Genomic DNA, 16,418 nt, shown 5'->3' with positions numbered 1-16,418 from the left:
CCAGCCGCGGCGGCCGCTTTTCTGATGGAGGCGAAAAGCAAAAACGCCCGTGTGTACGAGATTTCGGCGCACGATAAAGATCCCCAGGTGGTCAAAATTAATCCCGAGCCCTCCACTACAGCGCGCCTCATCGCCTGCGTTGCGTCGGCGCGTTAAACCCCACAATCAATCAATCGAGACGTCACTGCTCCTCGCGCAGGCGCAGCACGGCTCTCCAGGAGCCGCGCGAAACTGTTGAAGTTCGGCCAGTGTAGCTCACGCTACAAAACATCATGCACCCCTCCGTCGAACGACGACGATGATTGAACGCGCAGCTTTCTTGTGATGGATTCTTCGGTTGTCGTCTAAGTCTTACAAACCACTTCGACGATGTCGCAATGGAGCAATCGGATAGACGCCGGCTTCATAACGCGTGGGACCTAGGTTCGATTCCGGCCACCAGAAGCGAATCTTCAAGCGAATCTTTAAAGCGAGTCTGTAACACGAAAACACCGAAGTGAAAGAACAAAACGCTTCCCGTAGCTATCCGATTGCTCGATTTCTACATGGTCGAAGCAGTTTGGAAAACTTAGACGCCTGCCAAAGAATGATGATGATGATGGTTGGATGTTTATGGCGCAAGGCCAACTAGGGCAAAGAGCGCCAAAACAATAGTCATATATGAGGGGTGAAACCTTAAACACTACGAACAGTCAGCAAAAACAAAAGTAAAATCACAAAACGACAATGAGCATGGCTGGTGTATAGGGCCAGGGAGTGATCACGCGTGGTATGAAATGAGGTCTAAAAATTGAACTTCTTCTAAATATTTAAAAACGCACTTGATAGAAAACATGGGATCATCAGAGAGGAAAAACGCTGGGTGTGGTGGGACGTGTAGTCTGTATAGCTGTGGGAAGTGTTTGCGTCGTGTTGTGTGAAGTGCCTTGCATGTGATTAGTATGTGCACCACGGATAGGGCATCTCCGCACCTGCTGCACTGGGGTCTAGAAGATCCCGTCAGCAGATACGAGTGCGTCGCATGGGTGTGCCCTATCCGCAGCCTACCCAAGGCGACTTCCGTGTGTCTGTTGCGTGAGTCAGCTGTGTACCGTCCCAAGTGTGGCTTTATTACGTGTAGTTTGTTGTCTGTCTGTTCGTCCCAGTGTGTTTGCCATGTTCTCCGCAGGTGTTGTTTTATGTGTGGCTTGAGGTCTGTGTAGGGTACGGTTGTTATGTCTACAGTGTTCCTGAGTGCAGCAGCAGCAGCCCTCTCGTCTGCAAACTCATTCCCAGCGATCCCAGCGTGTCCTGGAACCCAGCAGAGGAGCAGCTGATGCTTCTTTGCATACACAGACATGATAGTGTTAAATACAAGATTAACTATGTGGTTTTTGGGGGGTGTATGCGATGACAGAGCGCGAACAACACTCAAGGAATCTGTGTAGATGATAGACTTTGGAATTTGATTTTCAAGTATGTGCCGTACAATCAGCAAAATCCCATACGCCTCTGCTGAAAAAATTGTCGTGTGGACGCTCATGGTTCTGGCTGCACAGAAATTCGGACCATGAGCAGCGCAGGAGACCATAGTGGAGGTTTTAGACGCGTCACTGTAAAATTCTGCAAGTGGGTATTTAAACTGCAGAGACAGAAAGTGCTGCAGTATTGCAGCCTGCGGTACCCGATTTTTGTCAAGTTTCATAAAAGAAAGGTCGCACGAAACAGGACGAACTTGCCAAGGCGGTAAACTGTTTGAAAAGGATGACCTGTACACATCTAAAAACGAAGCATTGAGATCCGAGGCTCGCTCTTTCACTCTAAGTGAAAAGGGCAGAGGAACGGATGGGCGATTTACAAAGAGCAGAGATGTGGATGTGCCGTTAAAGACAGGATAAAAAGGATGATTATTCAGCGATGAAATTTTAAAAGCATAAAGCAAGTCCATGTATGTTCGTTGGTTCTCAAGGCTCCACTTATTACACTCAACATAAAGACTCTCAGCAGGGCTAGTGCGAAAAGCACCCGACGAAAGACGAAGGCCCAGGTGTAGAACTGGGTCAAGAATTCGCAAGGCTGTCTTAGTCGCCGACCCATACACCACACTGCCATAGTCCAAACGAGACCCAACCAAAGCAGTATACAAGCGAAGCAAGAGTTCTTTGTCGGAACCATAGGATTGGTGGGAGAGAACCTTAAGTATATTCATTGTTTTGAGACATTTATTTTTAAGTTCCTTGATGTGGGGAATGAATGTGAGTTTGTGATCAAACACCACACCTAAGAACTTGTGCTCCTTGTTCACAGGAAGCGACATGCCATTAAGAGTAATGTCTGGGTCCGGATGGACCCCGCGCTTCCTGGAGAACACAACGCAGGAGCTTTTTGCAGGATTCAATTTAAACCCATTCTTGTCTGCCCAGCCGGCAAGCTTCTTGACGCCGAGCTGGACTTGACGTTCGCAGATGGACATATTACATGATTTAAAAGATATCTGTACGTCATCTACATACATGGAGTAAGAAATTGTAGGCGGCAGTGCCTTCCCAAGGGAGTTCATTTTTACTATGAAGAGAGTGCAGCTTAGAACTCCGCCTTGCGGCACGCCATTTTCTTGCACGTGTACCTTTGACAGTGCAGAGCCAACTCTGACGCGAAAGGTTCTCTCAGACAAATAGCTAGCAAGGGTGTTAAACATATTACCAGAAACACCGAATGACTTCAGGTCAGTAAGGATCCCATAACGCCAAGCGGTGTCATAGGCCTTTTCTAGGTCGAAAAACACAGTTAAACAGAACTGTTTATGAATGAAGGCATCCTTAATATATGACTCTAGTGCCACAAGTTGATCATTCGTGGATCGCCCCGCCCTGAAGCCTGCCTGGCAGCTCTCGAGAAGGCCGTTATACTCCAAAAAGTACACGAGCCTCCGGTTTATCATCTTCTCGAGAAGCTTACACAGGCAGCTGGTCAGGGCAATGGGTCGATAGCTAGCGGGAGAAGAAGGGTCCTTCCCTTCTTTCAAGAATGCTACAACTATGGCATCCCTCCAAGACTTTGGAATGTGCCCCGAAAGCCATATCTTGTTGAAAAGGTGAAGAAGTGTTACAAGAGTGTCTGTGTGTAAGTTCTGTATCATTGTATATGTAATGTTGTCTGGGCCTGGAGCTGAGGGTTTACACGTGCTCAGAGCACCCCTCAGCTCATGAAGCGTGAACTCGGAGTTATAAGAGGTGGCTGACCTGTCATTGTCATGTAAAGGTTTCTTTTCGGCCACGAGTTTGTGTTTCATGAAGGTGTTTGTGTAGTGTGCTGAACTAGAAACGTGTTGGAAGTGTTGTGCGAGTGTGTCAGCCTGGTCTTCGAGTGTGTCCCCTGTTGTACTGACCAGAGGCAGGCTGTGTGTTTGATGTCCCTTGAGTTTGCGTATTCGTGTCCATACTTTCCGTGTGTCTGTGTAGGAGTTAATTGATGTTATGAATGTACGCCAACTCTCTCGTTTTGCCTCACGGCGCACACGTTTTCCTAACGCCTTGGCCCGTTTGAACAAGAGGAGGTTACCCGACGTGGGGTACCGGCGAAGGATACCCCACGCCTTGTTCTGGGCCTCTCGCGCCCGCCTACAGTCCTCATTCCACCACGGCCTCCGCTGGTTGCGCGGGGCAACAGAGGCGTGGGGAATGGACTTTTCGGCGGCGTCGAGGATGTGCGCCGTGAGGAGTTGGGTAGCTTCTTCAACGTGTAGGTGTCCTATGGATGTGTGGTGTAGTTTGGATGTCTCTGTAAATGTGTTCCAGTTAGCTCGTGCTTCATTGAACCTATTATGGGAAGATGGACTGCTCGGGCCTTTACCTATATACGTTAATGAAGTGGGGAAATGGTCACTGCCATATGGGTCCGTGCCCACACCCCACTCGAGAAGAGGAAAGAGAACTGCGGAGCCAATAGCCAAGTCAAGACATGAGTATGTGTTGTGACCTATGTTATGGTATGTAGGCTGTTTATTGTTGAAAAGGCATGCTCCAGAGGATGTAAGAAACCTCTCTATCAGGCGACCTCGGGCATCCGTACGAGAAGAGCCCCATAGAGAATTGTGAGCATTAAGGTCGCCTGTTAGAATGTATGGTTCGGGCAGCTGGTCAACCAGCGCCTCGAAGTCAGAACTCAAAAGTGTAACATCAGGAGGAATGTATATGGAGCATACCGTTATCAACCTATTAAATATTATTAAGCGTATTGCTACAGCCTCAAGGATAGTGTTCAAGGTGACAGGGTGGCATGCTAAGGATTTCCGGACGATTATGGCCACACCGCCAGAAGAGTGTGTGCAGCCATCCCTGTCTTTCCTGTATACCAGGTAACTATTCAAGAAATTTGATTGTTTAGAATTCAAATGTGTTTCCTGAACACACATTACACTTGGCTGATTGGTATGCAGAATCTCATACACGTCGTCAAGATTATTCAGAAGGCCTCTGCAGTTCCATTGAACAATATTTTCTCTTCCCATTATTTAGTGTGAGAGCTACTGGAGTGTGTATGTTTATGTGTCGTCTTTCGGGGCCTGTGACTCTTGGATTGGGCTTTTTGGGCGGCCTATCTGTAGGCTTGGACGTCGGAGGCCGCTCCTTGCGCAGCGTTGCAGGCAAGAACGGCACGACGTCCATCTCGTCGTCCGATGTCCTGGGTGTGCCCGTGGAACCGGGCCCCCCGGACTTGGCCCCCCTTCGGGGGCCCTTCGTTTGACCCGCCACCGCCGGTGGTGTCGGAGGCACCAGAAGTGGCACGGGCGGTGCGGTGGCGGTGGGAGCCGGTGCGGGGCTCGTGGTGTCCATGGCACACTCCAACGCACTGGACGATGGGGAGGCACGGACGGGAGCGGCACCGGCCCCGACAGAAGAGGTTGCCACCACAACCGCTGCTGCCTGAGCAAGCGGCGTGGTGGCGGGTTGGGCTACCAGAGGCAACCCAGGGGGGGGGCGGGGGCGGGACCAAGTCCGACTCGCGGTACTGGGTCCCCGCCGAAACAAGACGCCGCTCCGCCCCCCGGCGAGCTGCGTCGGCGTACCTGCCCAGAGGGAAGGAGGCGAACCTCTTCCGTGCCTCTGGGAAGGAGATGTTTTCGTTGACTTTCAAGGCAATGATCTGTTTTTCTTCTTTGAACTTTCCACAGCTCCTAGAATAGGCAGCGTGTGGTCCCTGGCAGTTGGCACAGGTGAAGTTCTCGGATTTACAATTGTCAGTTTGATGATCATGTGCTACACATTTTGCGCACGTCAATTTACCACGACAAGACGTTGTGCCGTGCCCAAACCGCTGACACTTGAAACAGCGGCGCGGGTTCGGCACGTAGGGTCGGATTGGACATCTCAAGAAGCCTGCGTTGACCGACTCAGGAAGGTTAGAGCGGTCAAGTGTCAAGATTATGTGCTTGGTTGGAATTATTTCATCATTTCGGCGTATGGTGATTTGCCTCACTGCTGTCACGCCCTGCTCTCGGAGGCCCTCGAGCAGGTCTGCTTCAGTCTCATTCATTAGATCCCGATCAGAGATCACGCCCTGGCAGCTATTGAGGCTGCGATGGGGCGTGATCTTGATGTCAACATCTACCATGCGCGTTTGCTTGAGGAGGTTAGAGGATTGTTGCTTGCTTTCTACTTCTATCAAAACTTCTCCCGTTGTGAGTTTCTTAGCCTTATACGACTTTCCGATAAGGCTTTCAAGAAACTTGGAGATTAGAAACACAGATTGGGAAGTGATGGGCTTTGTCTTGTCAACAGATTCCATGATCAGAAACCGCGAGAAATTATCAGGCTTTGGGGGAGAGATCGATTGCAAAGGAGGAAAAGAAACTTCGGTGCGGCCCCTTCTCGGGGGCCGATCACGTCTGGGGGGGGGGGGGGGTTTAGAAAATGCCATATGATACATTGAAAAGCAGGGAGACGGGGGTACTTTCTCCTTTGACCTTACCCTGGTAGTCAAAGAGGTCCCGGAGCACCCTGCCTGGTAGACAGGCAGGGAGCCCATCGGCCGGAGCTTGACCACGGCTCCGACGGCCACCGTTAGAGGTTTCTACCCTTCACCTTAAAAACACATCACCACGGTAGGACACAGCTTATGTTGGGGGGCTCGGGGTCCGCGGTATCGCCAGTACCGTCACCAAGATTACTCAAGGTGCCCCATGCGGGGGCCTGCCAAAGAATCTGTCACGAGAAAGCTTCTCGCTTGACGGATGGGTGGATGATTTTAAAGCTAAGCTTTAGTATCTTCACTGATGCCGTTGTAGGCCAATACGCCCTGCAGGAAAGCCAAATTTCTCTGACGATGATGATGTATGATCGCGGGTGAAGTGAAAGAAAAAAAACGCGCCTTCCCGTGGCCGGAATCGAACCTGGGTAACTGGCGTTATGGAGCCGGCGTCTATCCTATTGCTCCATTTCGACATGCATGGTCGACGCGAACGCCAAGCAGCAGGTACCGATTCGCGCCGTACACCCCAAACCCAAAGGTTAGGCCTACTGAGCGCACACCCGAGAGTTTTTTCCTCCACTTCGGCATTTTCGCGTTACAGACTCCGTCAGTGAGAACACTAACTCTTCGCTTCCGAATCATTTAAATTAGTGTGTTCACAGTGCTTGCGAAGCAGCTTGACAGGACACCTGGCCCTGGTGTTGTACAATGCCATTCCTCCCTTCATAATTAGACAGCATTCCCCATTCTCACGCGGGGCAAATTTAGAATCGCTTTTATTGGCGCTCAATGAACGGGGAACTTGTAAGGACAGTCAGCTCCGGACAATGAAGTTTGCCGCGTGAGCGCAGCGCCAGCCGCGGCAGACCCGCGCAACTCTGGGTCGGTCCCGCCGCGCCAACCGCCTTCCGCACCCGTGAATGCATCTTCGCAAAACGGCGTGCCATAACGTTATTTGCGTGAGTATCTACTACATACTGCAGCGAAGTCAGGCAGAAATGTTATTACATTGTAGGGGTAAGCCTCCAAATAAAACGGGGCGCTTATAAAATGTTGTTACCTTGCTGCCGAGCCGTACGTTGACAAAGGTGGGAAGATTCTGTTCAAGGCTTTGCATTAACCCACGGACTTTTCTTCTCTTTTTTTTGCAGGTAGGAAGCCGTGGCTACTGCATCTTGGAAGTCCACAGTAAGCTGGGATCTACGAACAGCTTGTTGCAGGCGGTAAATATGCAAAAGTGCCCATTAAATGTGTTTACAACGGGGCCCCCATGCCCCATAGACAGTTCTTGCAGAGTCCTTCAATGCTGCTCTGGTCATGAAACTCCCAGTCAAGTTTCGTACGGGGACAACGGCTACCGCCAGTGGCGCCACCGCAGATCGGAGGGCATCGGGCGGCCGCCGCTGCTCTGTAGCCAGACCGGCAGGCAGGATAGCAGTATCAGCATGCCCGTTCACAGCAAATTTTTTCGCCACTCACAAAATGATAAGTCTATTTGAGCGGCCCACGACACGTAAAGCGAAAGCTAACTGCTGATAAGGCGTCGAGTGTCTGTTTTATCTTACTCCGTGGTTCGTTTCCTGACAAACGAGCTCTGACCACGCCTCCGGCTGCCCTCCGATCAACACCAGCGCCGCAGCGCGGCAGCGTACGAAGCTCTCCCATAGCGTGATGGCGAACTTTCATGACCAGAAAGGCATTGAAGGACTCTGGTTCTAGCAACGTAATTTATGATTCAGCGGTTCTACTCTGCTTTATCTAATACTTCGTGTGCTTATATCACAGTATTAAATATATGTGTAAAGATATATGGGGCGGAAACTTAAGGAGTTGACGTTCCCAAATGTTTCGCCAGCTATCGGCTATTATAAAATCACCGTCTCTTCTTGCAAAAGCAACTATCAAATTGTTGTCTAAGCCACGGAAAAGCTAAGAAAAATACAGATAGAACGTGCAGCATTAAAAGTTGGAAATATATATAAACGTTGAACCAAATTTTGGCGTTCGAGGAGGCAGGTGGGAGGAGGGGGAGAAATTTTATTCGTTGTGATTGCGGTCACTCCGGACCAGTGAGCGGTGTCCTCGGTGAACTAAAGTTTTTCGCCGTGATTTTTGCTGCAAAGGTGTTAACGGTAATAAAAGCGTTACTATTCTTTAATAACAGAGGCCTCATGCCAGACCCGTTAACGTGAAGAGAAAAATCACAGAATGTGAAAATTCAGTAATTTATTCCGGCATGCGTATTAGATGTTCTGTTAACACCTACCCTTACCCCTCCTCGCCGAATGGAAGTTCTTGTGATAGCCTTATCGGGAATGGTTTCTTTTTTCGGGACGTGTATTTATAGCGCTGGCGTGCTGGGCTACACTTGGAAGCCCATAATGTTTCTTGGCAGAGGGCGCAACATAGACTGAAAGCTATCCATTTTCCCGTATCCGTGAGTCTGGAAATAGGGATATTTATCCGTCTGACATTGCTCCTGCACAACCGCATGATGACGATACATGAAAAGCAAATAACACGTCGAGCCTGACACACCGTTGTAATATTCTGCTGATGTTATAATCGAAGTCATGGATTCAAAATCGGCACTGGACCGAATACGAAGTACTGGAAAGCCCTCAAGACTTCATATTCCACGGTGCGTTTCACTTATTAACGTCAGCGCTTCCGCTATATACACAAACAAATGTGAATTTCATGTATGGAGCATCACATTAGAATCAAAGACCGATATATAACACCCATGTGGTTCGTTAGTAGTTACGAAGTCGCCAGTGCAGGTGCACTCACATGGATGGAATACCCCGCGCGGAAACATCGCGCAACGTCTGATATATTTGCAGGCAAAACCTCCTCTTTTGGAGAGTTCAAAAATATAAATTACGTTTTCTTTTGAAGTAAAACATGAAGATTTTGAGAAAGTTGTGCCCGCAGGAAGGCTGTGCAAGCGTTTCGCTTCTGGGCGTCACGCCCATACGGTCTTTATTTGCCTTCCCATACGCGAGTTCAACTGAATAAATCCTTCTTCATGCACCTGGACTGTCTGGCAGAATTACTGTACAATCTCGTAGTTAGTTTTAAACCCAAAATGGGCGACTCATATGCTTCCTCCGTGCTGCAAAGAGAGGAGCGCGCCCCAGCCAGCAACGTACTGGCTTGCGGGGACCGACCTAGTTTTGCGCGTATCTGCCGAAGGTGGCGCTAGGTGTCGCGGGCTCCGTGTCGCCCTCCGGGCGCTGTCCAGTGCCTATAGACATATCAAGTTCTACTAAATATCGCAAGTTCTTGGAACCAAATGCATTGGAGTACTTACGATATAGCTTGCTGTAAACCTGGCGGTTAGGTGACAGAAGGCGACGAACGGTAGAATCATCAGGAACTGTGTGGTTTATCACGCCGCGTGCACTGAGGGCTTACCTCGTTGAAGAGCTTTTCAGCTGCGTGAAGCGACATAAGAGATACGTTGAAGAAGGAGCACGGAAAATATAAAAATACATGGGGGGGGGGGGGGGGGGGAGCGTTCAAGCAAAAGCGACAGACGTATGGGTTAACTGCTGCCATTCATCGCTCCGAAACACAGTAAACAGCATTTAAAAGTAAAAAAAGTTCTTAGCGCTACCGCCGGCGAAACCGCTATAAGAAAAAACATCTGCCACAAGCAACATTTACGAGCTTGTAGGGTGACAGCTTGGGCGAGTTAGCATGTTGTAACTAAAAACGCGTAACCGGCTGCGCTGTTTTCCAGTCACTACATATTACAGGAAAGAAGGCAGCAGTGCATAATACCGAGAGGTTACTTACGTAGTGGCCGTTTCCATTGCTGTGGTAAAAAAAAATAGGAATAGATGACTGGCAAAAATAGATGACGAGCACTCACTACGAACACTCAACTACAACCGACAATCACGACACGCGTTCGTCGTTATCTTCGCCCCTCTGTGTTGTGTAATTTTGCTCTCTGTTTCCAAGATGAACATAAAATATTTATATAGAGTTTAGATACGAAGTTTTAATATCTAGATACTTCTAGGTATTTAGATTTTTAGATAGACATTGAAATGTTTTGATCATTTTATTTAGAAGTATATCTATATAAATGTATTTTTTTCGTCACACCTTAGCTACTTCTGGCATAAAATAAAAGAACAAGAAGGTGACTGCATTGTACAAAACTTCCTTTTTAATTTTGCACCCTGCCGATTTCTTAGATTCCTTCGGCAGATTTATGACAGAGAACGGTAAAACAGCACTGCAGCGACCTACCGCCGTCATTTAATGTAAATGATTCGCCGAGACAGATAACGAATTTCGTGAGGTGCCACCATATCTGATATGCTGCCTCATCTGTTAAAGTGCCGTACGCTTGTTCTCTTTCACGTAAAACGGCATGCGCTGCTTATACGCAGCAGCAATTGGCAGGAAAAGAGCGATCAGGAGATGGAAGGTTTGTGCGTTAGTTTCGGCATGATTTCAGAAGTTTTCGTTCCCAAAAGAAAAGAAAAATAGCGCGAGCCTCGCAGCTTCAAACCACTGGCATCACACGTGTAATAATTTCTGGCTACTTTGCACGCTTCGAAAGCGCGTGGATAGCACAGTCAAGAACAGGCAAACGCGATGCACTAAAGGCGCATCCAATGTATTGTGAAATGGGACTCTCTATGGCACACACAACCCTATCTCTTCCCTTTCACTCCCCTCCAATCCCCGTGACTCATTGCACAGTCACTCCTTGCCCACGCGAGAAGACAATATCAATGCGCATGCGCGGAACGAGTTGCGCGCCGGATCGAGCACGGCACCATTTTAGGCTACGCTTGCCTGCGTGACGCCAAGCCTCACCTCAGAATGCATGAACATGTGCGCCCGTATATGAAACAGTGTTTTAAATGCCTAAGCATTTTTAATCTGTACTCAACGGATAAAACTGTTGGTCCTACAGTAACAATTGGTGTATCGCACCTGGGGCACACCAAAACGTCTTCATGAAGAGGCGCTACAAACCTTCCTATTTGGATACTACACTCCTTATACTTCCACTCAAAAGGTGTCTCCGCAGCAATGCACCTGGGTGCAGTAGTGAAGCCGAGTTTAGAAGGCTGGGTGTGTAGCGCTTTGTGTGAATACACGGGCTCTTATGGAGGATTGTAATATCCGTACGGCCACCATGCTTTGTTTTATCACGCTGCTTATTGCCTTAAACAATGTCTTCATAGCAATGCATTTGTGTGTAGTAATCATAATCACTATCATTATCGTCACCACCAGCCTATATACGCCCACTGCAGAGCAAAGGCCTCTCCCATTAGTAGTAATGCATACCTTTATACTGCCGAGCACTTTAGTGGCCCGGCGCCCCCAAAAGTGCTCCGCGTGACGCCCAACGCCCAATGTCGTTAGGCGTCACGCATTTAGGCTGATACTAAAACTAGCCAAGAGAGGGCGATGCAGATTTTCGGAATAGACCCTGCGAACAAAGAGCCGGTCTTTCCTGCCATGGACGCCGAATAGTTGGCATGGTACGAGCGACCAGGCGCGCTTGATTGCGAAAGAGAGCGACGCCGGAGGGTTGATTCGTCTGTGCGACAACGTGAAGCTGAAGTCAAGCGTCAACGAAGAGACCAAAGTCCCCAGCTTCATCAGAAGGAAACTGTCAAGGCTTCAAAACAGCGAAGGAAATCGTATCCTGCAGTTAAAGTTGGGAAGGTCAAGCAAACACTGGCGAATCGCTGCTCCGCCCTTCTAACAGTTTTCACGTTGAGTGGACCTGCATCCGTTTTTAATTGTGTTCGATGTATAGTACTCCATACGTATACGTACACTGGCGAATCGCTGCTACGACCTTCTAACAGTTTTCACGTTGAGGGGACCTGCATCCATTTTTAATTGTGTTCGATGTATAGTACTCCACACGGATACATCGAGTCTTATGACTTCCGACATCCATATTTCCATTAATGATACATCTTATACTCCCCAGAGAAAATTACTTCCCAGCAATGCATTTGTGACTGTAGTGTAGCCTGCCTTAAAGGGGCACGGTGTATAGCAGGGCAGCGTATGCTTACGCATTACACAATGATGCACACAGAGTTTCTAGCATTTTTTTTCTCTTGGGTCCACTTAAAACTGACGAATCTTCTTCCACATTATTAATATCCCCATAACCGCTAAATCGATATTTTTTAGACAATCTGCAACGTAAGCATGTCCATTTCTTCATTCCTTTACATCGCCCCCTCCCTGGATGCATATTTAAGGAATTTCAGTCATCAAATCCATTTTAAACCCGAAAAAAAATGGAACCTCAGGTACTTACATTGTCGCCACACACGTTGCTTGACAAGGATACTGCGAAAAGACGGAACAAAAAAAGCGTACGCTAACTGAGAGGTAGGTTGTAGCTTTCGCTTGCAGGCGTATTAACGTGTTCAATTCAAGGTGGATAATTCAATAGGTGTAATTTATGGTTACTCCATTTTAAAGTTGCCAGCGATACAGAATAAAAATATTAAAGTCGTTGCACTGAGGTGAGTGCGAGCGGTACAGAGGGGCGTGCTGGTTATTCTTGGTTGTCCCTTTTTTCAGTTTAGTTTAGCCCCTACCTTCGGGGCCGACGTACGCACGTTGAGTTTGGCGTCGTTTACGCTTGATAGATCGACGAGCGTGACGCTCAGACTCACCATCCGTTCTTTGAAACCATTCCGTGGCGATAAAGGTCATAGAGGTGGTGATACGCAGCACGAACACGAGAACATAAGGCCGTGTAATCCGGAACCCGGACCCATAACCCGGCTAACATTATCTCTATACTGTCACCCTCCGTGCATCATTGACACCGACCGCGCTCTCCCTTACAGCTGTCCTTGTACCCAGCTAAACCCACTGATCCAGCAACTTCAGGTAGTTTCACTTCAGGTAGTTTCAACGTAAAGAAAGTTTTAGCATAGCGGCTAGCGTACGCTACGCTAGGGTCGGCCAGTAGTGAGACCCGGCTGCGCATGCGCGTGGGCGTGGCGAGGAGGATCACCCCTCACCGGAAGAAATGCGCGGGCTCGGCGAGGCGGGCCGCTCGTCCTCGCGGAACGAATGCGCACATGCGCAGTCAGGTCCCGGTACGCGCCGACCGTAGCGTAGCGTACGCTAGCCGCTATTCTGCACCTTCCTTATGTCCCATTGTCGCGCGGCGATCTCCCCTTTTCTTCCCTTTATAAAGGCCAGCTATACTCGGGTACAACTTAAGAACGGCAAGGTGATGATGAGGATGATTGCTATTCGTTTCCCCTTCGTAGCGTGGTGATGACGTGTCATCTTACCAAAAAGGACTAATATACTTATGTTTTATACTCTTGGTTCAATACTAGCGCTGCTTAGGGAAGCACAAAAAACATATTAAGCACAAGATACTTTTTTCTCCTGTTAAAGGTGGTAACTGTCCTAGGCAATATTCCCCTCTCTGTTTTTCATCCATCGGCCCTCTAATCTTCTTTTCGTCGCCTCGACAGCCTTGAAGTTAACTTCCGCTGTGCTACCCTTGAAGGGGTCCTGAAATACCTTCCGCCGATGCATGGATGTACATGTACCCAAATAAAGCAATGTATTTGCAATGTCCTCCCGCAAGAATTTTGTTAAAGCGATGAGTATTAGCTGAGAAATCGTAAATCAAAAACCGCGCATTATCGTCGCTCCACGTTTCCTCCTCCTTTCGACTTACTCTCCGCTGTTGACGGCGCGCGAGCTTTGCCTCCCATGATGCTGCGCTCCGCAGCGGTGACGTACTTCCGCTATTGCGCTGCTCAGACTGTCGTCTGCTACGGGCAAGCTTTGTTGACACCATGAATCCCTCAAGGCTGGAAAAGCGAACGAAAAATCTGGCCGCGTGTATGCGGCGGCCTGGCCTTGCCCTTTCGCGGTGTACGTTGCTGGCGGCACGTGACTTTTTATCGGCGGCGAACTCGCAGCCGCACGGGGAGGGTCGTGCGCTCGTTCCCTTGAAGCACCGCGCACTGTTTATCCAAAAAGCGCCGTATCAGATGTGGCCCCGCTAGTGCCGGGTCTTATTTTGTGGCGGTGGTAATTCCTGCCGGCGGCATGTGAAAAAGACATTTTAAGCCGATACTGAACCCGTGCACAAAACGCCAGTTCAGCTTGGGGCGACGCGTGGCGGAGAGCGGCAACATTGGCAAAATATGCTCCGCCGTGACTCTGAGCTTTCTAGCGCTGGAGCGAGCGCCGTTTCTTTGACAATCTCAAACATCGGTTTCCTTGGCAACAAGGCACAAACCACTCCAGAAGCCAGTTACGGTTGCGTGATCCCGGTTCAGCTTGGGGCCCCACTTCGCGACATGTGGGCACTGCAGGCGTACCACTCACTCCCATTGGGAAGTGCGAGATGCGTCTGGCATTACAGGAGGCGATTGTGTGTGTGTGTTGTGGACGCCTTTGTTTCGCGATGAAATGCGACGTTGTGCTTCTGCGGGTGGATAGTGCTTCCCATGGTGTGGATTATCTTTCTCGAGCGACGTACGACTCAACCTCGCATGGGGTATGTGCAGTGTGCGTGGCTAAAAGCCATCGGCTTGTGCGCCAGAGTTAAGTGACTTGCTGTTCGTCCCCGCAAAGCGCGCGCGAGGTGAGTACCGAATTTACGACGGGCAGGAGGCAACCCATCCTCTGTAAATCGTGGTTCAGACTTTCAACGCATGTTGTGACGTTGTGTTCGTTAGAAACGCATCTCTGGATTGTTTTGAAGTTGAATAAAATGTATGCGTCAAACCCGGGCATTCGGCTCAGGGCGTTCTCTGCGATTGCACGAAAGAAGTGCCACGGGGCTTCAACGCTTTCTTTATGGAACGTACTCAGGTAACAGAATATCCATGTCGTGTTATGGCCGTGTTGCATTCAATACAAACGGTTAAGCGTTTGTTTGTGTGCTTGGGCATTTTACGACAAACGAAACAAGTGTAACACTTGTTTCGTTTGTCGTAAAATGCCCAAGCACTCCGGCACTCCGCTGGCAGATCAGCCGGCGAGCCGACGCTGAGCAGACGACTCATCTCTTTGCCGGAAGTGCGTGAAAAAGCCGCCCAATAGCAGGATGTCTAGCTCATGACGAACATCTGGGAATCGATGATGTAGACATGTGAAGATGGCGGCGTCCAAAAACACGAAGGAAAGGGTGAGAAAAAAACGACAAACTTTGCAACAAAAGTGTGAGCTTTCCGCTGCGCGTAAAAGAGTAATACTTGGCACAGAGGACGTTGATGACCCGATCTAATGGTTGCGCTTGTTCATTTAGTGTGCTCAAAATGCCTTTCAGGGCCCCTTTAAATCCTAGGGCTTCTGGAAGCCGAATGTTCCCCTCATGCAGATTTAGATGGATACCCTCGCATTCTAACACTATGTGCGCATAGTTTCTGCTTCTTTTCCGCAGACCACGCATACCCCATCATTCTGTGAATAAGTACTTCCCCACAAAGCTCTTAGTTCGCAAGCAACCTGCTCTAACCTCAAGAAGCAAAGCACTTCCCTGGGAATTATCGTAGAAATTTTCCTTTCTGGTGTCCAATTTCTAATCCAGTGCCCAGTCCAACGGAAGTCGCCGCTATGCCTCATCACCACAGCCGGGTGTTACTTCTCGCGGCGGAACTAGTGCGTGATGGGAATATTTTGAAGATGGAACGAGCCGTTTCCGTAATTTCTTGGACTTAATATGCTTATAAACTACTGAAGCGACGACGAACAAACTACGTAAGAAATCTCCTTTCAAAACGCGTGCGCCCGCTGACATCCGGGTCCGTCGCTTAGGCGGAGTGATACCGTACATGAGCTTATTGCCATTCTTGATCTGTTCCCGAGTATATAGCCACGGAGCCATCGCGACCTTTGGGTCGCTCCGCCCTCTTTGGTAGCTGACCTATCCCGACTGGCTGATTTCGGACTGGATCCCAACCCTTTCTCGTGATACGCGAGGCGCACTTTGTTCGGTGACGATTCGGAGAGGCCTCTCAGGACATCGTACGGTACGCCACCACTTTCCCAACCACCCGGTCACATCCGTCTCGAGCCGGAAATCCCGCGAGCTTCCTTCCGACTTTGTCCTGACGCTTAAATTATTTGTCCTGACGCGTAACCATGGGCTTGCTCTCATCACGTGACGCACTCAGTGCGCGCGGTTAGAGGAGAAGTACGAACTTGTTATTGGGAGGTCTCAATAAACGCGTCTCCTCAAGCTTTGGGCACCTTCCCTTGTCGCCCCTACTACACTTGTTCCCTTGAGGCGGTGTCGAGTTGGCGGTCCAGTTCGTTACTGGCTGAACCTGGCAACATAAACAGCGATATATAGAGGGACGAAGAACAACACAGGTGCTGGACAGCACGAGTGCCTGTGTCGTTTGCTTTGCCTCGTCTTCGTCCTTAGCGCTGCTTTATGTACCATAAAAACCAACTTATTTTCCCACATTACACTC

At 49.2% G+C, this 16,418-nt stretch overlaps 1 long non-coding RNA gene across 2 annotated transcripts in view; it reads right to left on the bottom strand.

The window, feature by feature from the left end:
• Positions 1 to 16,418, bottom strand: part of LOC144152787 (uncharacterized) — a 36,241-nt gene that overhangs the window by 17,285 nt on the left and 2,538 nt on the right. For both annotated transcript variants that reach the window (XR_013319226.1, XR_013319225.1), the window contains exon 2: positions 9,266 to 9,389. This is a non-coding gene — a long non-coding RNA (uncharacterized LOC144152787). The remainder of the gene's footprint in view (positions 1 to 9,265; positions 9,390 to 16,418) is intronic.

The sequence above is a fragment of the Haemaphysalis longicornis genome, unplaced genomic scaffold, assembly GCF_048455015.1.
Source record: "Haemaphysalis longicornis isolate Haplotype H1 unplaced genomic scaffold, Haemaphysalis longicornis Haplotype H1 scaffold_9, whole genome shotgun sequence".
NCBI classification, from domain to species: Eukaryota; Metazoa; Arthropoda; class Arachnida; order Ixodida; family Ixodidae; genus Haemaphysalis; species Haemaphysalis longicornis.
This window is presented reverse-complemented; position numbering and strand designations above follow the sequence as displayed.